This window comes from Geotrypetes seraphini, chromosome 2, assembly GCF_902459505.1.
Source record: "Geotrypetes seraphini chromosome 2, aGeoSer1.1, whole genome shotgun sequence".
Taxonomy (NCBI): Eukaryota; Metazoa; Chordata; class Amphibia; order Gymnophiona; family Dermophiidae; genus Geotrypetes; species Geotrypetes seraphini.
The window spans coordinates 127,345,173-127,371,750 of record NC_047085.1 but is presented as its reverse complement, the minus strand read 5'-3'; the positions used below and the strand labels follow the sequence as shown (position 1 = coordinate 127,371,750).

The following is a 26,578-nucleotide window of genomic DNA, read 5'->3' as shown; positions in this document are numbered from 1 at the left end:
GTTATGACTTTTGGTTTTGACTTTCCTCAGTAGATACATGTCTTCTTTGCTGCTGGTGATGAGCATTGTATCATCTGCTTGTTTATATTTCAGCCACCAACTTTGAAACCGACACTCTCTTCTTCCAAAGGGGGGAGTCACCGGCGTGTTCCCTGCCGCTGTGTTCCAAAATGGAATATGGCCACTGAGCACAAAACACGGTGGCAGGGAACATGAAACCCTAAGTGCGCATGCGCGCTTAGGGTTTTATTATATAGAATAGGGATATGATTGAGGAAATTAGAGTTTCAGGAAGAGAAACTAAGGGCTCCTTTACCAAGACGCGCTAGGGTCTTAACGCGTGGAATAGCACATACTAAAATGCCGCGTGCGCTAGCCGCTACCGCATCCTTTTGAGCAGGCAGTAGATTTTTGGCTAGCACACACTAATCCAGTGCGTGCAATAAAACCCATAGCGCACCTTCGTAAAAGGAGCCCTAAGGGAAAGAAACTCACCTATCTTGATGACTATTATCTGTAAATTTGCTTTGGTCTATTACATTTTCAAGTTGTTTGTAGAACAATTCTATATTCTCATCTTCTGCATCTGTCGTTGGAGCATATACTTGGATCAAGGATTGATCGGCTTTCCCTGCAGATGGATGGACAAGACTCTATCACTGATAACACTGTACAGTGGTACCTCGGTTTACGAGTGCACCGGTTTGCGAGTGTTTTGCAAGACGAGCAAAACATTCGCAAATTTGGTGCCTCGTAAACCGAGCTTGCCTCACTGTACGAGCACCCCCCCCCCCCCCCGCGATCCAGCACCCCCCGCCGCCATCGGGCACCCCGCATGCTCAAGGCCCAGCACAGGAAGCAGATTTTCGGGCACAGGACATGCTGATGCCGGCGATGCCGATGCGGAGGGAAGTAAGAAGAGGGTTTGGGTGGGTTGGGGGATCTCGGGTGGCGGCGGAGGGGTGCCGGATTGCGGGGGGGAGGGTGCCCGTTCGCGGGGGGGGGGAGCAATGCCGGATCTCGTGGGGGGGGGGAAGGTTTGGGGTGGGAACATATCAAAGCAAGTTTCCCTTACTTCCTATGGGGAAACTTGCTTTGATATACAAGCATTTTGGATTACGAGCATGCTCCTGGAACGGATTATGCTCGTAATCCAAGGTACCACTGTACTTTAATTTAATACTGTCCTTGAAAGCTTATTATTGAGGATGAATGCCACACCATTTTTTCTGTGTGTTTTATGACCAGAGTAGCAGATCCAATGCTCATTTGATTGAAAATGGCCCTGTCCTGTCCATTTGAGCTCACTGATCCCTATCAAATCAATTTTGTTTTTATCCATTTGATCTTTAACAATTTCCAGTTTTCCTTGATTCATGGTTTGTACGTTCCATGTTCCCATGTTGAAAATATTTTTACAGCTTCTGATCTCCCTTTTCTATCTAGTAGCATCAGCATCAGGACATCCTGCCAGCTTTGATCTGTCAGCTTCATAAATACTGGGCATACTCTGGGAGACAGTCAGCTCTTCCCTAGTAGTATGGCGAGTACCTTCTGACCTAGGGGACCATCTTCCAGCACTATATGTCGATTTTTATGTCTCATCATCAAGTTTTCTTGGCAGAATACAGAAGTAGATTTGCCAGGCCTTTCTTCTGCGCAGTATAAATTCAATGTTGTTGCCATTGTCGGATCAAAAGCGATTCTCCACCTCCAATATTGTCCATCAGCTGCTGTCCATTATTAGTGGGGGGTACATTATTAGTCTGACATCTCCACTGAAACCTGTCTGCCTTGGGAGGTCCTGCTGATAGTGAAACTACCGACGGCATAGCTTTCAGCTTCTCAGATGCGCACAAGGCTCAGTGGCACATCAAGCCCATGTACCATGAACTTCAATAGGTGACTCAAAACCTGGTGCCGTAAAGAAGAGTTTAAATACTTAGTAAAAGAATGGAGCAATTTATAGAAAACCAAAAGGCTTATTTGTAATGACGAGCTACATCATTCTGATACAGGAAAAAGGATCCTTAGAGAGAAATACAGGTAATATATTTCAAGGCATTTATACTAGAAGGTGGTAGTGCTAAATAGAAGCAGATGAACTTCAGAACTATTACTACTACTTATCACTGATATAGAGCTGAAAGTTGTTTGCAGCACTGCACATTTTGACGTTTATAGACAGTCCCTGCTCGGAAGAGCTCACAATCTAACTTGGACAGACTGACATTGCATATAGGGTTGGGGATACAGAACCTAATGTGAGAGGAGTTAGGAGTCGAAAGCACCCTCAAAGAGGTGGGCTTTTAACTGGGCCTTGAACACTGCCAGAGACAGAGCCCGCTGTAGGGATTCGGGTAGCTTGTTCCAAGCATATGGCGCAGCAAGGCAGAAGGGACAGAGTCTAGAGTTGGCAGCCAAAGAGAAGGGCACAGAAAGGAGGGACTTACCAGCTGAGCAGAGCTCAAGGCGGGAATCATAGGGGAAGATAAGTGAAGAGAGATAGTGAGGGGCAGCTGAATGAGTGCATTTGTAGGTAAGTAAGAGGAGTTTGAATTGTATTTGAAAATGGATGGGAAGTGACTTTAGGAGAAGGGTAACATGAGTAAAGCGGTTCTCCCAGAATATGAGTCGTGCATCACCAAGGTCTCTATCACCCAAATCAACAGCACAGAAGTGACAGTACTCAAGAAAGAATTAAACCATCTTAGTAATTTACTTATTATCAAAAATGCAGATAGCAAGAATAGGCAGTAGAATAAACAGAGAATGAGAGAGACAATGAGTAACTTGAAAGGTATGTGCACAAATGCTTGCAGTCTATGCAACAAAGTTTATGATTTGATAGCCCTAATGCAAACTTGGATATTGTTTCTATCAATGCAAACATACCAGGAAACCATATTTAGGAAAGATAGAGATGGTTAGAGAGGTGGAGGGGTACCTTTTATTTATGAAAATAATATTAAAGCAGCTGAAATGTAGGGGGCCTGGGAAAAGGAAGAAGCCCTTCCAAATGCGAGATCCGTAAACAACAAAGATGTCATTCTAAGTGATCTCCTCACAGACAATAACTGGGACATCTCCTAATTACTGAAATCTGGTTCATAGACAATGTTAGAGCCACACTAGGTATGCTTTGCCCACCAGGGTATCAAGCTTTAGCCTGCCCACACACTGATACCAGAGGAGGAGCTGTCATCACTATTGTTAAATCCAAACTCAACCCAAGATTAATAGAAGCCATCATACTAAACACACTAAAAAGCCTCATGTTTTCTGCAGGCCACAATAGAGATCTTACCATTGCCCTAATATACAGAGCTTCCCATTCTCCAATGGCCATCTTAGATAACTTTTAGGAGCTCATTTTCAAAAAAAGATGGATGTCCAAAAGACAACATAAACCAGCACTTGGACATCTTACTAGTCAAAACGTCCAAATAGGCATTCTCAGATCAGACTTTCTAGACATCTTTCTGGTTCTTTTGTCTCCAGTGCATCCAAATCTTAAGGGGACGGGTTTTGGGTAAGCATAGGGCGGGATTAGGACTTTTAACGTTCCTCAGGCATAATCAAACTTTTAACAAAAGGTCCTGGGCTTTTTTTGTAGACATTTGGAGCTAGACCTGTTTTAAAAGCATCTAAATGCTAAAAAGGTGCCCACACTGACCAGATGACCACTGGAGGGATTAAGGCATGAACCACCCCCCTTTACTCCCCCAGCAGTCGCCGATCCCCTCCCACCACCCAGAGATGTTGAAATAAACTAGTATATTCTAGCCTGTATTATGAGGGGGTGCTGAAAATTTCTCAGCCCAAGTAGCTTTAGATGTTAACGCAGACATTTGAGTCCAGAAAACAGAGAGGCGCGCTTAAGATTTTATGGGACAAACAAGGAGAACTATTTTTCACAGATTGAATGAATATAAGATCTGTCTACTAATGGCTAATTTGTCTATCCACTTTGGTTAGAAAAGGTACATAAATCTGGGATATCAAATGGCATTGTACCAGAAAATTGGAGGGTAATCAATGTAATGCCTATTTTATAAAATGGTTCTGGAGATAATCTGGGAAACTGTAAATTGATTAGCCTGACATCAATGCCAAGCAAAATGGTAAAGACTATTATAAAGAACAAAATTACAGAGCATATACATAAGCATGGATTAATGACACAAAGCTGACATGGATTTAGACAAGGGAAATCTTACCTCATGAACCTACATTTCTTTGAAAGAGTGAATAAAATATGTGATTAAAGGTGAGACGGTCAATACTGTGTATTGTCATAGGGTGGACCCTATGACTGAGAAGGGTAGTAAGAAAATGCCTGTGCCCAGGGCTAGGCAAGGGAAAATACTGTCCCAAAATGAAAGAACACTAACAATACCTCAACCTAGAACCAGAACCAGCCAGGGAAGGTTTAGTCATGAGCAGCAAAATACTCATTTGTTTTCACCTAGGTTAAGAAATGGGGAACAACATGCAGGTGGAACCAATAGTGCTGGGAATATTGTTCCTAGGGGGAATATTTACAAGGTAACTCGCAACATTCATGGGGGACCCAGTTCAAGGCAACACCAAGAACATTCTAGTCTCCACTTTAGTCAGAAACAAGCCAGACCTGCAGCTTGTTATCAGGAGGCATATAAGGGCCAGCAGCAGTGCTCAGAAGGCAAGCAGTCACTGAACCAACCCAAGCTGGAGAGGAAGTTTTATGAGGAAACTAGACCAGTCCCAAGAACCAGATTACTTCCGTCAAAGGTACAGATTAAAGCTACTTATAATGATTGTGAAATGCTAAATGAGGAGTCTAATTAAACTTCTGAGAATAGAGAGAGTTTAGACTCAGAAGAGGCCATGGACTATTATGAAGGAGATTAAGGAAGTGACATTTATTCCATGGAAACTGAAATGGAGTAAAACTAAAGGTTGGCTGAAGGGTTTTTTTCCCTCTTGTTTTATGCACCAGTAAGCAGGCCTAGTAGCTAGAACTGTGTGTTAAAGTGCTGCTGAGCTGGGGGGCTGGCTGCTTCAGTGAACTATAAAAATGAAAGCTTGACTGAACTATGCAAAGTTTAAGCTGAAGTTTGTCTAATCTAATCTAATCTTTGGTTTATATACTGGGTCATCTCCCAGTGGAGCTTGACTCGGTTCACATATAATTAAGACTAGAGTACATAGCAGAAAGTATTATAGCAGAAAGTACATAGATGAAGGAAGAACTAATTAAAAACTAAAGTGCATAAGAAAAATAACTATAATATTATCATTTCGTTGAGGCTGTAGTTAAACCATTTAAAAATTGTGAGAACAACAAAGTTTTCAGGAATTTACAAAATAATTGTAGCTGGCCTAAAAGCCTAATTGAGTCAAGAAGTTCATTCCCAATCTCTACAAACTTGAAAACAAAAGATCAACTGAGCTTCCCAACAGATTTAATTCCCTTAAATGAAGGGAAGGCTAACTTATATCTTTGGCAAATGAAGTTCAACGTTGAGAAATGTAAAGTATTACATGTGGGAAACAGAAACCCGAGGTACAACTATACGATGGGAGGGATGTTATTGAATGAGAGTACCCAAAAAAGGGACTTGGGGGTAATGGTGGACACAACAATAAAGCCGACGGCACAGTGCGCAGCGACCGCTAAGAGAGCAAATAGAATGCAAGGTATAATCAAGAAGGGTATTACAACCAGAACGAAAGAAGTTATCCTGCTGTTGTATCGGGCGATGGCATCTGGAGTACTGCGTCCGCATCTGGATTACTGCGTCCAATATTGGTCGCCGTACCTTAAGAAGGATATGGCGATACTCGAGAGGGTTCAGAGGAGAGCGACACGTCTGATAAAAGGTTTGGAAAACCTTTCATTCACTGAGAGATTGGGAAAACTGGGACTCTTTTCCCTGAAGAAGAGGAGACTTAGAGGGGATATGATAGAGACTTACAAGATCATGAAGGGCATAGAGAGAGTAGAGAGGGACAGATTCTTCAAACTTTTGAAAAATAAAAGAACAAGAGGGCATTTGGAAAAGTTGAAATGGGACAGATTCAAAACGAATGCTAGGAAGTTCTTCTTTACCCAATGTGTGGTGGACACCTGGAATGCGCTTCCAGAGGGCTTAATAGGGCAGAGTACAGTACTAGGGTTCAAGAAAGGATTGGACAATTTCCTGCTGGAAAAAGGGATAGAGGGGTATAGATAGAGGATTACTGCACAGGTCCTGGACCTGTTGTGCCGCCACATGAGTGGACTGCTGGGCACGATGGACCTCAGGTCTGACCTAGTAGAGACATTGCTTATGTTCCTGTCTGAAAAGATGAGGAGGGGGAGTAGAGTAGCTTCTTATGTTTCTATGCAACACCCGGGGCGGAGGAGGCCAGTCAAAAAGACGGCGGCTGCTTAAGCGCAGCAGGGGTCTGGGGCTTAGGAGGAGCCCTCTGCTGCTGAGGACGCTGAGGAGGAGGGCGAGAAAACGCTGCCGTGGACTTCTGCGGGTACCGCCGGGGAGGTAGCCTTAGCCCGGACCAAGGAAGCAAAGGAGTGTTTGTCTTAGAAGAGGCGTTTTGTGGCAGTCTCGATGGAATCATCGAACAGCTCATTCCCCAAGCACGGAAGATTGGCCAACCAGTCCTGTAGGTTGGGGTCCATGTAGACAATGCAGAGCCGAGACCCTGGATGACAATTCAAACGCATCATAGGAGGCCTGAAACATGTACAGCCGAAGCTGTGATACTCCGCACGAGGCTTGGTAGGCAAATCGTCCTCGAAAGACGGAAGGGACTTGATACACCACTTGAGATAGGACGTAAAGGTAAAGTTGTAATTCAGAACTCGGTTTGCCATCATAGAGTTCTGATACAGGTGCCTCCCAAACTTATCCATAGTCCTGCCTTCCCGGCCCGGCGGGACAGCGGCATATATCTTGGACAAGTGAGACTTTTTAAGGGTAGACTCCACCACCAAGGACTGGTGAGAAAACTGCGCCTTTTCAAACCCCTTACAGGGCACCGACCGGTATCGAGACTCCATTTAGCACAGTTACTTACCGTAACAGGTGTTATCCAGGGACAGCAGGCAGATATTCTTAACGTATGGGTGACGTCACCGACGGAGCCCCGGTACGGACACTTTTAACTAGAAAGTTCTAGTTGACCGCACCGCGCATGCGCGGGTGCCTTCCCGCTCGACAGAGGAGAGCGTGGTCCCCAGTTAAGATAAGCCAGCTAAGAAGCCAACCCGGGGAGGAGGGCGGGTCCTAAGAATATCTGCCTGCTGTCCCTGGATAACACCTGTTACGGTAAGTAACTGTGCTTTATCCCAGGACAAGCAGGCAGCATATTCTTAATGTATGGGTGACCTCCAAGCTAACAGAGGGAGGAGGGATGGTTGGCCATTAGGAAAATAAATTTTGTAACACAGATTGGCCGAAGTGTCCATCCCGTCTGGAGAAGGCATCCAGACAGTAGTGAGTAGTGAACTTGTGAATTGAGGACCAAGTGGCAGCCTTGCAGATTTCCTTGATGGGCGTGGAACAGAGGAAAGCCACAGAAGCAGCCATAGCTCTGACCCTGTGGGCCGTGACAGCACCTTCCAGTGAGAGACCGGCCCGAACATAACAGAACGCAATGCAGGCAGCAAGCCAGTTGGAAAGCGTTCGTTTAGAGACAGGGCGACCTAGACGGTTAGGGTCGAAGGACAGAAAGAGCTGAGGTGAAGAGCGGTGAGCCCTGGTACGGTCAAGGTAGTATGCAAGGGCACGCTTACAGTCCAGCATGTGCAACGCCTGTTCCCCAGGATGAGAATGGGGCTTAGGGAAAAAGACAGGCAACACAATGGACTGGTTGAGGTGGAAGTCCGAGACCACCTTGGGAAGGAATTTAGGATGGGTACGCAGAACCACCTTGTCATGGTGAAAAACAGTGAAAGGAGGGTCGGCAACCAGTGCATGCATCTCACTAACCCTCCTGGCAGAGGTGATGGCAATGAGGAAAAGCACCTTCCATATTAGAAGTTTGAGCGAAGTTGTGGCAAAAGGCTCAAAAGGAGGTTTCATGAGAGCTGATAAAACCACATTCAGGTCCCAGACGACAGGAGGAGGCTTCAGAAGTGGTTTGACATTGTAGAGGCCTCTCATGAACCGGGAAACCAAAGGATGAGCCGTAAGCGGTTTTCCGAGGATAGGCTCATGAAACGCAGTGATGGCACTGAGGTTGACTCTGATTGAGGTAGACTTGAGGCCAGCGTCGGAGAGAGAGAGCAAATAGTCTAATACATTTTCCACCGCCAATGAGGTGGGATCGTGATGACGCAGTAGACACCAAGAGGAGAACCTGGTCCACTTCTGATGGTAACATTGGAGGGTGGCCGGTTTCCTAGAGGCATCCAAAATGCGACGGACGGGCTGAGACAGATTCTCTGAAGAGGTTAGCCTGAGAGAAACCAAGCTGTCAGGTGGAGTGAAGACAGATTGGGATGTAGTAGAGACTGATGCTGCTGTGTAAGTAGAGTAGGAAACACAGGAAGAGGACTGGGCTCCCTGGAGCTGAGCTGAAGCAGGAGGGAGAACCAGTGTTGGCGAGGCCACCGAGGGGCGATGAGAATCATGGTGGCCCTGTCCCTGCGGAGTTTGGATAACGTCCGCAACATCAGAGGTAGAGGAGGAACCGATCCGTCCAGTTGAGCAGGAATGCGTCTGGGGTCAGACGATGAGGAGAGAAGAGTCTGGAACAGAACTGGGGCAGCTGATGGTTGTGAGGAGCTGCAAAGAGGTCCACCTATGGAGTGCCCCAGCGAGCAAAGATGGAGTGGAGTGTTGGGGGGTCCAGAGTCCACTCATGGGGTTGAAGGATGCGGCTGAGATTGTCGGCCAGGGAGTTCTATTCGCCCTGGATGTATACAGCCTTGAGGAAGAGACTGTGGGTCGTGGCCCAGGTCCATATTTGGAGGGCCTCCTGACAGAAGAGGGGAGATCCGGTGCCGCCTTGCTTGTTTATGTAGTACATGGCAACTTGATTGTCTGTGCACAGGAGAAGAACCTGAGGGTAGAGAAGGTGCTGGAAGGCCTTGAGAGCATAGAACATGTCTCTGAGTTCCAGGAAATTGATGTGATGTTGACGCTCCTGAGGGGTCCAGAGTCCCTGGGTGCGTAGATCTCCCAGGTGAGCTCCCCACGCATAGGGGGAGGCATCCATGGTTATGATCATGGAGTGAGGGGGTAGATGAAAGAGTAGACCCCTGGAAAGATTTGAGGAGTTCAACCACCAGTGAAGAGATTGCTGAAGAGACGATGTCACAGAGATGGGATGAGAAAGAAGATCCGTGGTCTGTGACCATTGGTTGGCAAGAGTCCATTGAGGTGTCCTGAGGTGGAGTCGCGCCAGAGGAAGCACATGGACCGTCGAGGCCATGTGGCCCAGGAGGACCATCATCTGCCGAGCTGGGACGGAGTGATGAAGGAGCACCTGACGACAGAGATGGAGCAGGGTCCGTTGTCGGTCGGCGGAAAGAAACGCCCTCATCAGAGTTGTGTCCAGAACTGCTCCAATGAATTGAAGTCGCTGTGTGGGAAGTAGGTGCGACTTGGGGTAGTTGATCTCGAACCCCAGGAGATGGAGGAAAGAGATGGTGTGATGAGTGGCTTGTAGCACAAGTGGAGACGTAGGTGCTTTCACCAACCAATCGTCCAAGTAGGGGAACACCTGGAGGTTGTGAGACCTGAGGAAGGCCGCCACCACAATAAGGCACTTGGTGAACACCCTGGGCGATGAAGCGAGGCCAAAAGGTAGCACTTTGTACTGATAGTGACGGTGCTGTATCTGAAACCGTAGGTAGCGACGTGAAGTCGGATTGATTGGGATGTGAGTGTAGGCCTCTTTGAGGTCTAGGGAACATAGCCAGTCATGTTGAGAGAGAAGAGGGTAAAGCGTGGCAAGGGAGAGCATTCTGAACTTCTCCTTGGCCAGACACTTGTTGAGGTCCCTGAGATCGAGGATGGGACGGAGGTCTCCTGTCTTCTTGGGAACCAGGAAGTAGCGGGAGTAGAATCCCTGACCCCGTTGGTCCGGAGGCACCTCTTCGATGGCATTGAGAAGAAGGAGGGATTGGACCTCCCTCAGGAGGAGGGGGGTTTGGGAGGAGTGAGAAGCAGACTCTACGGGAGGATTGTCTGGTGGAAGAGTCTGGAAGTTGAGAGAGTAGCCATGGCGAATGATGTTGAGGACCCATTGGTCTGATGTGATGACCTCCCAACGGCTGAGGAAGATTTGGAGGCGACCTCCGATAGGCTGAGGAAGAGGCAATGATGGTGGGAGACTGGCTATGCCCTGGAGGAAAAAGTCAAAAGGGCTGAGAAGGTTTTGACGGAGGAAGAGGCTTGGCAGGTTGGTGAGACTGTGAGCGAGCCTGAGTTTGATGCTGTTGACGAGGTCGGCGAGGCTGCTGTTGAGGCGGGATGAGAGGTCTGGCCGAGAACCTGCGTTGGTAGGAAGACTGCTGTCTGTAGGGGCGAGCAGGCGGGGTCTTCTTTTTAGGCTTCACCAGGGTGTCCCACCTGGTCTCGTGAGCCGAGAGTTTTTGGGTTGTTGAGTCCAGGGACTCCCCGAAGAGTTCATCACCAAGACAAGGTGCATTAGCCAGGCGGTCTTGGCAACAGCCATGGCAGACGCTCGAGAGGTCAGCTCAAATGAGCCATAAATGGAGCGCACCATGAATTTCCGGAGTTGGAGCAGACTGGAAATTTGTTGTTGAAAAAGAGGTATCTTACGTTCAGGGATGTATTTTTGTAAGGCGGAGAGTTGTTGCACCAGATGCTTCATGTAGAAGGAGAAGTGAAAGGTGTAATTATTTGCCCTGTTGGCCAGCATTGCATTCTGGAAAAGGCGCTTGCCAAACTTATCCATAGTTTTTCCCTCTTTGCCAGGAGGGGTGGAGGCATAGACACTGGAGCCCTGAGTTTTCTTTAAGGTGGACTCCACCAGGAGAGATTCATGGGGCAATTGAAGCTTGTCAAACCCTGGGATGGGAATGACCCGATACAAGCTATCCAATTTGCGAGGGGCCCCCGGGACAGTGAGGGGGTTCTCCCAGTTCTTATAAAAAGTTTCCCGTAGGATGTCATGTACGGGTAACTTGAGGAATTCCTTAGGAGGTTGCTCAAAGTCTAAGGCATCGAGAAAGGCCTGTGACTTTTTAGAGTCGGACTCTAAGGGAATGGAAAGAGCAGCAGACATCTCCCTAAGGAATTTGGTGAACGAGGACTGTTCAGGTTTTGAGACGGTATCACTGAAGTCACTGAAGTCACTGAGTCACTGAAGGTTCCTCGTCCGTGGAGGAAGCGTCTTCCTCGGTACCATGTGGGGATTCTTCCCATAAGTCTGGGTCCCTGATGTCGGGGTGCGCACGGCGGGACATCGGTGTGGAGGGCTCGGCATGGCGGGTTTTGGAGAGAGACTTGCCAGAGCGGACCGAGGCGGTACCGTGTGAGGAAGACCGGTGCCGTTCCTGGTACCGAGGAGGATCGGCATCAGAGCGGGTCTGTACCGTAGGTTGGGAAAGATGTGGCTCAGCCGAGAGGACCAGCATGGAAGTGTTGAGCGGTACTGAGGGGGTCGACACCGATGGAACGGTGCGAGGCTCGGACCGGTCCCGTACCGGAAGGTGCGGTGCCAGCAACGCCGGCAACAGTTGTTGGAGCTGTTGTTGCAGCTGCTCCTGTAACTGTGTTTGGAGTATGGCCGCGATGCGGTCGTCCAGGGGAGGCACCGGTACCGCTTTTTTCTTCTTCGGTACCATAGGTGCCGCTCTATGCTCCGGCGATGAGGAGGCAGATGACGAGGCACTCACCGATATCGGAGCGGAGCATTTGCGGGGTCGATGCGGTGCCGGGGTTGCCGGTGTCGCAACCGTGGCAGGAGGGCGCTCAAGGGAAGTGGAAGGCTTTTTAGCCGGCTTACCTGGGGCCAGCGACCCCGAAGAAGGATCCGGTGGAGTCGAAGTAGTCAGTGTCGACTTTTGCGGTGCCGTCGACGTCGCGGCAGATTCCATGGCAGATCCGGTACCGAATAGAATATTTTGCTGGATCTGCCTATTTTTTAAGGTGCGCTTTTTAAGCGTAGCACAGCGGGTGCAGGTGTCCGCCCGATGCTCTGGACCCAAGCACTGCAGGCACCAATTGTGCGGGTCGGTAAGAGAGATCGGGCGTGCACACCGCTGGCACTTCTTAAAGCCCGGTTGAGGGGGCATGAAGGGAAACACGGCCTCCGCAAAATCAAAGTCGGAGGCCTGTATGGTGGCAACAGGCCCCACCGGGGCCGGCCTGAAAAATAAAGAAAATCCGACAATTTTTTTTTTTTTGAAAATAAAAGGGAAAGTAACCCGAAGGGAAAAAAGAGAAAAACAACAAAAAATTACGCGAGCGGGAAGGCAGGAATTGATTTTTCAACGGTCGTTGAAAACACATGCGTCTTCGCTCCGCGGAAACGAAGAAACTGGGGACCACGCTCTCCTCCGTCGAGCAGGAAGGCACCCGCGCATGCGCGGTGCGGTCAACTAGAACTTTCTAGTTAAAAGTGTCCATACCGGGGCTCCGTCGGTGACGTCACCCATACGTTAAGAATATGCTGCCTGCTTGTCCTGGGATAATGGATGGAATGGCTGGGATAGCGTAGGGGGTCTCCAGATTGCGAAAATAGTCTGCTGCAACACCGGATTCAGGGGCAGCCACAAAGACTCTCTAAGAGGGTAGGGGAGCTCCATCTCCTCCAAAAACTCCTTAGTATATTTGGAATCCGACTGGAGGTCCAAACCTTCAGAGCTTCTTGACAAAGGGAGGCAGACCCTGTCCCTCCTTGTTTGTTGACATAATACATGGCGACTTGGTTTCTCCGTTGGACCGAGGACTACTGTGTCGTAGATGTTGAAAAGCATAGAGAGCTTTGAGGATCGCTCTGAGTTTCAACTGATTGATATGACACTGACGATCCGTACTGGTCCAGAGGCCTTGAGTACGGAGACCCATTGAGATGAGCGCCCCAAGCGTAGGTCGAAGAGTCTGTCGTGAGGACCTTCTGATGAGGGGGCATTTGAAAAAGCAAGCCTCTGGAAAGATTGGAAGAAAGCATCCACCAACGGAGAGACTTCTTCAAGGAAGGAGTGACTGAAATGTGTCGAGAAGGAGGGTCGCAAACTTGTGTCCATTGAGATGCCAGTGTCCACTGAGGAATTTTGAGGTGAAGTCTGGCAAAAGGAGTCACGTGTACTGTGGAGGCCATGTAACCCAGAAGTACCATCATGTGTCTCACTGAGATGGAAGAGCGGGAAGACACTGTATGACAGAGTTGAAGAAGAGCTTCCAGACTTTGTTGTGGAAGTTGGACTCTGAGTTGGACAGTGTCCAGAACAGCTCCAATGAATTGTAGAGTCTGTGAGGGCTGAAGTTGAGATTTGGGAAAGTTGATTTCGAATCCCAAACTTTGTAGGAACCAGGTAGTCCATTGGGTCTCTACAATAACCCCTTGAGACGTGGAATCTTTAATGAGCCAGTTGTCAAGGTAGGGAAATACCTGAAGACCATGGTTCCGGAGAGCTGCCGCTACCACTACCAGGCACTTGGTGAAGACTCTGGGAGATGAGGCCAGGCTGAAGGGTATTACTCTGTATTGATAATGCAGATTCCCCACCCGAAATCTGAGATATTGACGGGAGGCCGGATGAATGGGGATATGAGTGTAGGCCTCCTTGAGATCCAGAGAGCATAACCAGTCATTCTGCTCGAGAAGGGGATAAAGAGATGCCAGGGACAACATTCAAAACTTTTCTTTGACTAAAAATTTGTTGAGAGCTCTGAGATCCAGAATGGGTAGCAGATCGCCCGTCTTTTTCGGAACAAGGAAGTAACGGGAGTAAAAGCCCCTGTTCTGCTGTTCCAAGGGAACTGGTTCGATGGCATGGAGAGAAACATAGCTTGAGCTTCCTGAAGAAGAAGGGTGGTCTGGGATGGATTGGAAAGATAATATCTTGGAAGGCGCGGTGCGGACGAATCGAAACTTCGAGTTTCTTCAAGCAAGTCTGCTTGTGAGGCGTTCGCATCCAGGCTCCGTCGATGACGTCACCCATATATAATAATAATAATAATAATAACTTTATTCTTGTATACCGCAATACCATGGAAGTTCAATGCGGTTAACAATAGAAGAGACTGTACATTTACAGCGATGATACATATTACAGTGTTGTTACATTTACAGAGATGTTACATAAATAGCAGTAATAAAAAGGCATATACTAAAGAAGAGACAGTACGTATATAGCGATGTTACATGTTATAGCGGTGGTAAATGGAGGCAATGAAAAGGCAGGGCAATTAGGTAAAACAGAGATTGAGAAAGAGAGGCCATAGTGGCTTGGGAGGGGGGCGTAGTCAGAGGGAATGGAGGCATGTCGAGGTCAGGAGGGTGCAGGGAAGGAGGGAAGGCAGCGTTAGCGGAATTTGTCGAAGAGGTAGGTTTTTAGTGACTTCCTGAACAGGTGGTAGGGCGGGGAGTTGGAGATGAGGGCGGTAAGGCAATTGTTCCATTTGCCCGCTTGGAATGCTAGGGTTCTATCAATGAATCTCTTGTAGAGGCAGCCTTTTAGGGAGGGAAAGGTGAATAGGTGGGCGTTTCGTGTGCGAGAGGGGCCTGCTATTTCAAGGTGCTCAGACAAGTAGATTGGGGAAGATCCTGTAAGAGTTTTGAAATAGAGGCAGGCGAACTTAAAGATGATCCTTGCCTCAACTGGAAGCCAATGGAGTTTGGTGTAGTAGGGGCTAACATGGTCGTATTTTTTGAGATCATAGATGAGGCGGACGGCCGCATTTTGGACTGTTCTAAGACGTTTGATGGTATTTTTATAGGATCCCAGGTAAATAATGTTGCAGTAGTCTAATATGCTTAATACCAGAGATTGAACGAGTAGACGGAAGGCTTGGTGGTCGAAGTAGCGTTTGATGGTGCGCAGTTTCCAGAGGGTACAGAAACATTTTTTCACCTGGGCACTGGTATGGTCATCGAAGGTTAGGGTGCGGTCCAGGATGACTCCAAGGATTTTTATGGTGGGTAAGATAGGGTAGTCTAGCCCATTCAATCTGAGGGAAGTGTTTGTTAATTTGTGGTTGGGACTCGCTAGGAAGATTTTGGTTTTTTCAGAGTTCGATTTTAATTTGAGTTTTGAGGTCCACAGTTCTAACTTGGTGAGGATAGATGCGATGAGTTTTTCCGTTTCTAGAGTGAGTGAGGTAATGGGGACAATGATGGTGATGTCATCTGCGTATATGAACGATTTTAGGTTAGAGTTTGCTAGGCTTCGTGCCAGAGGGGTCAAGTAAATATTGAATAGGGAGGGGGATAGGGGAGAGCCTTGTGGGACTCCACAAGGGTTACGCCAGTGGTGGGAGAAGGCTCCATTACTGTGGACCTGGTAGGTACGGTTTGTTAGGAAGCCTGTGAACCAATCTATTACCTGTCCGGAGATGCCGATGGAGTCAAGGCAGTTGAGCATAATGTCGTGGTCGACCAGGTCGAAGGCACTACTCAGGTCGAATTGAAGTATCAGGGCGCTTTTACCCAGAGAGAACAGGTGGAGGAGGTAATTTGTCAGGGCAGCTAGGACAGTTTCGGTGCTATGATTTGGGCGGAAACCGGACTGGGAGTCATGAAGAATATTGAACTTGTCGAGGTAATTCGTAAGGTTGTTGTTGACAAGACCTTCCATGAGTTTTTGGAAGAGTGGTATGTTGGCGATGGGTCTGTAGTTGGTGATGGAAGAGATTGGCTCCTTGGGTTGTTTAGGGATTGGGGAAATGAGGATGTGGCCAAGTTCGGACGGGAAGTATCCCGTGGACAGGCATATGAGAATACCTGCCTGCTTGTCCTGGGATAACAAGGGTTCCCAAGCTGAAACAATCCCCTCATCCTTAAACAATACTTCACTATCTTTGGACCATTAATCCTTGCACTAATTAATGAAAGTCTTCAGCAAAGTATCATGCCCATAGCCTGGAAGGAATCTATTATTCACCCCATTATCAAAGATCATAACATTAGTCCTGAGGTCAAATCAAATTACAGACCAATTGCAAATATCCCCTTCCTAGCGAAGCTGACTGAGAAGGTGGTTTTCAATCAAATATCTGAGTTCATAGAAAAAACCAATATTTTTACATCCAAATTAAACAGGCTTCAGGCAGCATCATTCTACGGAACACTCCTTAATTGGCAAGTCCACCTCCATAATTTACTACTTGGACCATCACAAATCTGTTCTAATATCCATTGACCTCTCAGCAGCTTTCGACACAATCGATCATAATCTTCTTTTAGAAAGACTACAGACCATTGGTATCACAGATCAGGTTCTTTCCTGGTTCCTATTTCACTAATTGATCCTCGATTGTGTCCTTTAACAATAGTATTTCGGCACGTTTTCAGCTACATACGGCATTTCTCAAGGGTCTATCCTCTCTCCCCTGTTATTTAATATTTTTCTTGCACCATTGATGACTCTATGCCAATCCATTGGCTTTAACATTTTTGCTTACGCAGATGATATTCAACTGCTACACCCGCTAGACTTCAATAATCCCCTTGAAATAACAGCAATCAATAAGAAACTTGAACTGATTCACCAATGGCTCAAGACAAATAGACTAGCTGTTAATGTTAACAAATCAAATGTTATGCTCTTCCCCTGGAAAGAAGGTCATAAGCTCCTGTTTCCAATTTCTATTAAAGGTTCCATCCTGCAGTCGATCAGTAGTATTAAGATCCTTGGGGTTATTTTTGATTGCAAACTTACCTATCATGAACATATTAGTAGTATTGTTAGATCTACCTTCTTTAGACTATGTCAAATTTGTTCAGTTTCTAAATTCTTACACCCCAAGTCACTTAATACACTAATTCATTCCATGGTGATTTCAAAAATTGACTATTGCAACACGCTATTTAAAGGAATTGCCCAAAAAGAAATCCGACGTTTACAGATCGTTCAAAATGCTTCAATTAAACTCATAAGGAAAGCTAAAAAATTTGACCATGTAACACCTCTACTTAAGGAAGCACATTGGCTTCCAGTTGCACACCGCATAACATATAAATTAAGTCTATTGACTTTCAAATCTCTTCTCTATAAAACTCCCGCCTTTATTCATAGACTATTGATTCCTTATACATCAACAAGATTACTCAGGTCAACTGACCAACATCTTTTAATAGTTCCCTCACTTAAAACCATAAATACACAGCGGCAATTTATTTTCTCCGTCACAGCACCCCAAACATGGAATTTACTCCCAATTCATGTACGGGAAGAACATAATTTAGATAGATTTAAGAGCAAGTTAAAATGCTTTCTTTTTAAAGATGCATTTGACAACTAGTAAATTAGGTTAGGTATATCAACTAGAAAATCAGATTAGGTGCATCAACTGAACCTTAGTTCTTAATTTCTTTGAAGCTCACCGTTTTTCCTCCTTCCTATTGTTTTTTCCCTTACTCGTCTTACTATCATTAACTTGTATTTCTTTCCCTATTTTTTCCTTTTGTACCATATGTTTTGACAAGTCAGTCGTATTTATCTGGTTGGTTCCCCTTGATAATTGTAATTCATTATTTTACTCCTTTGTACATCGCTTAGAATTTTGAATAAGCGATTAATCAAATCCATAATAAACTTGAAACTTGATGCCTGAAAAGAACTCCAGTAACTGTTTTATTTTGGTCTTTTTTGAAATATTGAGTCCCTGAAGAAATAAAGTGATCCACCACTCCAAGGGGAACTGATTAATCCGCTCGATTAGCACTGTGTGCTCTGGGCTCTTTCAGCTACCTCCACTCTGGGCGTAGCCCAACCTGGTGACGCACTGTGACAGTATGTAGATTTTCAAAAGGCATTTAACAAAGTACCTCATGAAAGACTCCAGAGGAAATTAGAAAAGGCATGGACAGAAGCTAATGTCCTATTGAGTATTAAGAACTGGTTAAAAGATAGAAAACAGAGGGTTAGTCGGTATTCTCAATGGAGAAGTCTAGACAGTGAAATTCCCCAGGGGTCTGTGCAGGGACTACTGCTTTTCAACACATTTATAAATGTTCTTGAAAAGGGACTAACTACAGTGTTCTCCCCAGCGCTTTTCAGCTGGGCGCTCCGCCCAGCAAATTTACATTACCGCCCGGCTGTCATCTGCCGAATCCTGCTGCCACCACTGCTTAACGCGCAGCCTGAAGAGCCGCCGAAAGACTCCCGCCTGACTTTAAACAAAACAAAACCCAGCAAGCGACTCAAACCCGGCTTCCCTCCGAAACCGGAAGTTACGTCGGGGGGGGGGGGGGGTAGGGAAGAGAAGCCGGCACGGACCATTAGAGCCCCAGAGCATGCGAGAGATAGGCCAGCCACGGAGGGAAGCTTACTTGCTCTTGCTTACTTCGGGCCTTTCTCGCTGCCAGGTCCTGCCTACTTTCTGTTTCCGCGAAGGCAGGACCCGGCAACGAGAAAGGCCCGAAGTAAGCAAGAGCAGCAAGTTAGAAACATAGAAGCATAGAAAGATGACGGCAGATAAGGGCTACAGCCCATCAAGTCTGCCCATACCATTGACCCCCTTTTAAGTCTACTGGCCCCCTTAACTCTACTGACCTGCTCTATTAAGTCTATATCCTAGCGACCCTATTCATTGGTATGACTCTCGCAGTGATCCCACATAGGTATCCCAGTTGTAAGTTGTAAGCTTCCCTCTGTTGCTGACCTTTGGGAGATAGGTCAGTGACGAAGGGAAACTTGCAACTTGACTTTGTCTGTAGCGAATCTGCCGGGTGTGTGAGACGGGGGGGGGGGGTTTGAATGGGAGGAGAAATGCTGCTGTACCCAATTAGAGGGGACGGGGGAAGAGAAATGCTGGTGCTTCTGCTGTACCCAATTTGGGGGGGTTAAGAGAAATGCTGATGATGATGCTGATGTACCCAAAAGGGGGAGGGGGAAGAGTCATGCTGCTGCACCCAATTAGGGGGGGGAGGGTGAAGAGAAATGCTGCTTCTGCTGTACCAAATTGGGAGGAAAGAGAAATGCTGATGATACTGCTGTACCCAATGGGGGGAGGGGAAGAGAAATGCTGCTGCACCCAATTGGGGAAAGAGAGGGAAGGAGGAAGAAGGAAGATCAGGAAAAGGAGGAAACAGATGCAAAGACCATGGGAGGGAGGGAAAGGAGATACCATAACATGGAGTGGAAAGGAGAGATGTCAGGGCATATGGGGGGGGAGCAGGGCCGGATTAAAGGATGGGCACAGGCCTAAGGCCTGAAATGGTCAGGGGGGGCCCGTCAGTGCTGTGCTTTGGGGCCTCACCCTTGCTGGATTCGCTGGCAGCAGCAGCAGCCTCATCATCATCCCAGGTGCCCCCCAAACCCAATCCGACCCTCCTATCTCTCCCTCCTTCCCTCATCAGTGACATGCCAGAGGGAATCACGGCAGGAGAAAGCCCTGAAGCAGCCTGCTTAGAGTAGAGCAGTGCTGTTTAAAGTCTCATGATGGGAGGGAGGGAGAGATAGGAGGGTTGTGGGGGGGGGGAGAGTAGCAGTGCCCCGGGTGCTTGGCCTGGCGTCATGAACTTCTTCGGCTAGCAACAGTATTTACAATTCACTGCTGTTGCCAGCTTCAGGCCTTCCTCTCTGCCGGGTCCTGCCTACTTCTGTTTCTATGAAGGCAGGACCCGACAGAGAAGAAGGCCCGAAGCTGGCAACAGCATCGAATTGTGAATGCTGCTGCCTGAAGAAGTTCATGACACCAGGTCTTGGGTAACAGAAGGAGCAAAGGGAGCAGAGGGGGAGAGACTTGCTGCACCCAACTGGAGGGAGAAAGAAGATGAGGGAGGGAATGAAACGAGATGCCAGGAATTGGAGGGAAGGAGGAAAGTATGCCAGACCAAGGGAAAAGGAAGGGGGAAAGGAAGGAGAAGATGTCAGAGCACGGAGGGGGAGGGAGAGATGGAAGAAAAGGAAAGAAGTGAGATGCCAGAGAATCAGAGAAGGAAAGATACCAGACTGTGGGGTGTGAAGGAAAGAAAGGAGAAGAAAGACTTGCCAGAGCATAAGGGACGGGGTGTTGACAGAGAGAGTAAAATGGAGAGGTGGCAGAGCTGAAATCAATCATGTACAAAGGAGAAGAGAAGGGGCATAGGGTAGACAGTTTATTGAAGGAGCATAAAAAGAGGGAAGATGCCATATGGAACGGGGAGAGGGCGAACAGTGGATGGAAGGGGCTGATGCTGCATGGAAGACAGAGCGGACAGATGCTGGCTAGAAAGAAGAGTGAAGACAAGATGATTAAAGCAGAAACGACAAAAGGTAGAAAAAAAATTTTTTGTTGCTTTACGTAGAATCAAGTAGTATTGTACCTATTGATTAAAGTTTATAAATAGGAAATGGAAATAAGGCAGTTTTTTGGGGACTAAACCCCTTTCCTCAGGTCAGGACAGGATACCATAACAGCAGGGGTGTCCAAATGGTCGAGCGCGATCGACCAGTAGATCGCAAAGGCAATGTGAGTCGATCGCGTTGCCTTGGCAATCTTTTTCTTCCTGCCTCCCTGAGCCAGGCCAGACGCGTACAAGCGCCTGACTCACAAGACTTCACCTCCGATGTCAATTCTGACATCAGAGAGGAAGTTCTGGGCCAGCCAATCGCTGCCTGGCTGGCCTGGAACTTCCTCTCCGACGTAAGAATTGACATCAGAGGTGAAGTCTTGTGAGTCAGGCGCTTTTACATTCCTGGTCTGGCTCGTGGAAGCAGGGAGAAATTGGCATGGTGCTTAGGGGGTAGGGAAATAATCGGGGAAGTGGAGAAAGTGGTGCGATGGCTTGAGGGGGCAGGGGGAGAGAGAAAGAAAGAGAGACAGAAAGAAAAGGGGAGGGGCAGAAAGAAAAAAATATTGGATTTATAGTCAGAAGAAGGAAGTGCAAACAGAGACTCATGAAATCACCAGACAAAAAGGTAGGAAAAATGATTTTATTTTCAGTTTAGTGATCAAAATGTGTCTGTTTTAAGAATTTATATCTGCTGTCTATATTTTGCACTATGGCCCCCTTTTACTAAACCGTAATAGCGGTTTTTAGTGCAGGGAGCCTATGAGCATCGAGAGCAGCGCAGGGCATTCAGTGCATCTCCCTGCTCTAAAAACCAGTATTGCGATTTAGTAAAAAGGGAAGGGGTATATTTGTCTATTTTTGTATAGTTGTTCCTCAGGTGACATTGCATAGAATCGTCTGCCTTGACCTCTTTGAAAACCCGCGGAATATAAATGATAATTAACATTTTCTCTGCGTACAGTGTGCTCTGTGTTTTTTTTTAATTTAATTTTATTGTTGGTAGATCATTTTGACTTGGTCATTTTAAAAGTAGCTCGCAAGCCCAAAAAGTGTGGGCACCCCTGCTGTAGAGCCATTTCATGTATGACTGGATAAGCTATATTTATCTTTTTTTTTTAGTTGTTTAAATTCATGCAGAAATAAATGGCTAGATTGAACCTAATGACTTCATTAATGCCTTTCCCTTTTTTAAACCTCTATACCATTTGAAAGAGGGCAAATACTTCTTAAATTTAATAAAAATATTCTGGCACAAGTGTCAAACCTTAAAAAAGGAAGTCATATTGAGCATTGGAAAATAATAATAATTAACTAATAAAAATAGTATACATTTAGGGCTCCTTTTACTAAGTTACGATAGTGGTTTTAGTGTGCGCTTAGCGCGCGGAGGAATTGCCATGCGCGCTAGATGCTAACGCCAGCATTGAGTTGGCGCTAGTTTTCCCACGTAGCGCAGGGGTTTGCGCGCGCTAAAAATGCTAGCGCACCTTAGTAAAAGAGGGGGTTAATTTTCCCCACCACCAAATTTCCCCATCCCGCCCCACCCGGCTACTTTTTCATGCCACCCGGCTGGAAAAAATTTCTGGGGAGAACACTGAACTAGTAAAGTAATTAAATTTGCTGATGGCACAATGTTATTCAAAGTTGTTACATTTCAAGAAGCTTGTAAAAAATTGCAAGAGAACCTTATGAGACTGAGCATCCAAATGGCAGATGTTGTTTAATGTGATCATGTGCAAAGTGATGCATACAGGAACGAGGAACCCAAACTACAGCTATGTGATGCAAGGTTCCACATTAGTAGTCAATGCTCAAGAAATGGATCTAGATGTCATTGCTGCTCAGTGTTCAGCAGAAGCTAAGAAAATAAATAGAATGTTAGGAATTATTAGGAACTAGTGTTTAAGCCTGTTACATTAACGGATGCTAGAATGGTTGTCTGTCTTTCTTTCTTTCTTGCTATCTCTCTCCCTCTCGCTGTCTGTCTTTCTTTCTTGCTATCTCTCTCCCTATCACCGTCTGTCTTGTCTTTCTTGCTCTCCCTCTCGCTGTCTGTCTTGTCTTTCTTGCTATCTCTCTCCTTCTCGCTGTCTGTCTTGTCTTTCTCACTGTCTCCCTGCCCAGACCCTCACTGAAGCCACCTTCTAGCTGTGCCAGCTAGGGGATCCCTTGCCCTTTCCTCAATCCAGCTGTGGCCAGCTGCCCGCACACACCTGCCCAGCTACACAACGGGCAAACATATCCCTTCTCCCCTCCGGACCCCGTTCGCTCACTCTTGGTGCTGGATCGCTGCCTGATGCTGCTCCACAGGAAGCTCGCGAACTACTGGGCCAAGGCGAGCTGAACCGAGCCACAGTGCACACTTCCGCACTTTCACTTTCTCTGGGGCGGGAGGAGGGCTCATTTACCCCTGGCTTGCCGAGGTGGTGGTGGCCCACCCCATTCGTGTACTCTCTTTCCTACCTGCCTACCTAGCTGGGGTTCGCTCACATTCCCGCTGTCTTCTAACTCATTCCCTTAACCCTCTTCTGCTCTTCCCGGCCTCTTCTGCTCTTCCCAGACTGCTGCCTCATCTTCAGCGCTATAAGGAGCCCCTGAGCGATCGCTGCACAGCCGCAATTAAACCTCCTGCCTGCCCAGGGATTGCAGCAGAGCCATGACCCTGCCTGCTGTTCTCCCCCACATGGAAGTTCTCGGACCATGACCCCAAAGCCGGGAACACCCCCCTCATGCATCCATCCAGGATGGTCCGTCCTCCCCCCCCCTTGTTAGGCCCAGTCATCACTGGCTCCAGCCTTGCAGCGTCGCCGAGAGAGGGCGATGGTGAAACCGCCACAGGCACAGTTCTACTCTACTGCGCATGCGGAGGCACGGAAGCATGAAGTTTCAAGTGCATATGCGCACTAAGGGTTTTATTATTATGGATTAAATGGAAAACAAGGGGAAATTAGGTTCTTACCTGCTAATTTTCTTTCTGTTAGCCTGTAGACCGGTATAGTTATTCTTTACAGATGGGTTTATTCCTCACTATGACCAGCAGGTGGAGACTGAGACAAAAACTTGTTGTAGTATATTAGCTAAGGCTCCCTCTAGCAATCCAGTCTGACGAATAGCCAAGCAAAACCTAGGAAAATATTAACTGAGAACAGCAAAAACACTCCGAACAGGAGGTTAAAAACATCAAACACATGGTAACAACTGTTGGAACTTGTATAGAACTGGAATCCTGCATTGAAAGTGTCCCCACAGCTCACCAGCTAAGCCAGCTGAGCCATAGCCACTGTTCTTATATCTCTCTGGCCCTAGAAAATTATTAGAACCCGCAGAAAAATTCAAAATCTGCACGCGAGCAAAAACCCGCAATCACCGTACAAAGACAGAATAGGGTGGGGAACTATACCGGTTTACAGGCTAACAGAAAGAAAATTAGCATGTAAGAACCTAATTTCTCCTTCTGTACTGGGCAGACTTGCACGGTCTGTGTCTGTATATGGCCGTTTGGTGGAGGATGAGCTGGGGAGGGCTTCAATGGCTGGGAGGGTGTAGATGGGCTGGAGTAAGTCTTAACAGAGATTTCAGCAGTTGGAACCCAAGCACAGTGCAGGGTAAAGCTTTGGATTCTTGCCCAGAAATAGCTAAGAAGAAAAAATTAAAAATTTAAATTTAATCAGGTTGGGCAGACTCGATGGACCATTTGGTTCTTTATCTGCCGTCATCTACTATGTTACTATGTTACTATGTATCACCTGGTAGACCGGTATAATTATTCTTTACAGATGGGATGTACCAAAGCAGTACCCATCAAGTACTCCCGACATGCTTGAACATTCACACAATAGTGTCATACAAAGGAATGCAGAGAAGACCAAACGGCAGCCTTGCAAATATCCACTGGAGGCACTAAAGAAGACTCAGCCCAAGATGCTGCTTAACCTCGAGTGGAATGAACCTTGAGAAATTCAGGAACAGGCTTTTTCTGGAGAAGATAAGCGGAAGCAATAGTCTCCTTGATCCAGCACGCAATTGCATCCTTGGAAGCACCATCCCCCTCAGAAGAATAAAGAGATGATCTGACTTCCTGATCTCCTGGGTCCTTTGAACATAAGCGCGAAGGACCTGACTGATATCCAACTTGCACAACTGTTTCTGCTCCCTCCCGATTACCCAACACCGGGAGGACCACTGCCTGATTGACATGAAAAGGAGAAACTGCCTTTGGCAGAAAAGAAGGAATAGGCCGCAAGATAACCCACTCCCGAGAGAACTTGAGGAAGGGAGACCTTACAAGAGAAAATCTGCAGCTCAGAAACACATCTAGCAGATGTAATTGCTTTAAGAGTAAGGTCCTTAAAAGAGCAGTCACACAAAGGTTCAAAGGGTGAATGCACCAGAACAGACAGGACCAAATTAAGATCCCAAGAAGGAACAAAGGGTTGCATGGGAGACTTGAGTAATTTGGCAGCCCGCAAGAAGCGAATCACTTCAGGAATGGCAGTTAAATGTTGACCTTTCAAAGACCCATGAAAGGCTGACAAGGCCGCAAGCTGAACCCGGAAAGAAGACCAAGCCAGGCCCCTGTCCAGGCCATCCTGTAAGAACTCTAAGATGTTAGGCAAGGAAGCGCAAAAAGAGACTCCACATGCAGCACACCACTCCTCAAATATACGCCAAAATCCACACAAAAGCCTGAGAAGTGGAAAGTCTCCGAGACCCCAAGAGGGTTGAGATCACTTTATCTGAATACCCCGTCTTATCTAGGCGGTCCCTTTCAAAAGCCAAGCCTCAAGACAAAAGGGACATGGATCAAACAATGGAATGGGGCCCTGAGACTGAAGGTCAGTCGAAAGAGAAAGAGGATCCGCCACCAGGTGCCGCGTACCAGGGACGCCTGGGCCAATCTGGATCCACCACAATCAACAGGCCTGGATGTCGAACAATGTAGAGAAGAACTCAGCTCACTAATGACCACAGAGGGAACACATCCAACAGACCCATGGAGGAACCAGAGCATCCAGCCCCTCGGCCTGAACGTCTCTGCAATGATGAAGAAGCGGGGCGTTTTGGCGTTGACAGTCAAGGCCACCAGATCCATGAGGGGCTGACACCTAGACTGCACTATTAGCTGAAATGCTGCGTGGCTTAAACACCACTCTCCAGGATCTAGGACGTGACAACACAGAAAGTCCACCTGCACATTCTCTATGCTTGCAATGTGGGAGGCAGAGATGTCCTGAAGATGAGACTGTGCCCAGCCCTGACTGACTTGCACATCAGAAAGGACTAGAAGGCTAACAGCACTAGACAAATGGCTATGGTCTCCAGAACAATGATCGACCAGGATGCCTCCTCTGTGGACCAGGTGCCCTGAGCTGAGTGGCCTAGACACTGTGCTCCCCAATTGAGGAGACTGGTACCTGTGAGCAGCACCGTCCACTGTGCCTGATCCAGACTCGTCCCTAGCACTAGATGGGAGGTCTGGAGCCACCAATGAAGACTGAAATGATCCAAGCCCCACAGAGGGACAGGATGAACCAGATAGTGCCCTGAGGCGACCACCTCCGAAGAAGAGCATACTGAAGAGGATGCATATGGGCACGAGCCCACCTCAATACATCTAGGGACGCCGCCATCAACCCCAAGACTTGGAAGAAATCCTGCGCCCAAGGACACCAGATCGCCATAAGCAGGCAAAACTGAGATTGCAATTTGCATGCCCGGGCATCTGGGAGGAAGACCTTCCCCAAGGAGGTGTCGAACAGAACTCCTAGATCAGGGCTGCCCAAGTCCGGTCCTTGATATCTACTGGCAGGCCAGGTTTTCTGGATATCTGCAATAAACTTGCATGAGAGAGATTTGTATACCAAGAAGGCAGTGCAGGCAAATCTCTCTCATGCATGTTCATTGCAGATATCCAGAAAACCTGGCCAGCCAGTAGATCTCGAGAACCGGACTTGGGCAGCCCTGTCCTAGATACTCCAGGCGCTGAGAGGGGCCCAACCGTCTCTTGGAAAGGTGGACAACACATCCCAGCGACTGCAGAAAGTCCACCACCCGAGTTGTGACTCCGGTGCTCTCCTGAAATGACAATGCTCGAATCAACCAGTCGTCCAGTGTGACAAACCTACTGCAATACCAAGGTTTATCACAGGTAAATATAGAATATCACACAAAC

At 47.3% G+C, this 26,578-nt stretch overlaps 1 protein-coding gene across 4 annotated transcripts in view; it reads right to left on the bottom strand.

Annotated features, from left to right (window-relative positions):
- The window catches only part of NOL4 (nucleolar protein 4), a 664,456-nt gene that overhangs the window by 455,300 nt on the left and 182,578 nt on the right, over positions 1-26,578 (bottom strand). The window lies entirely within an intron of this gene.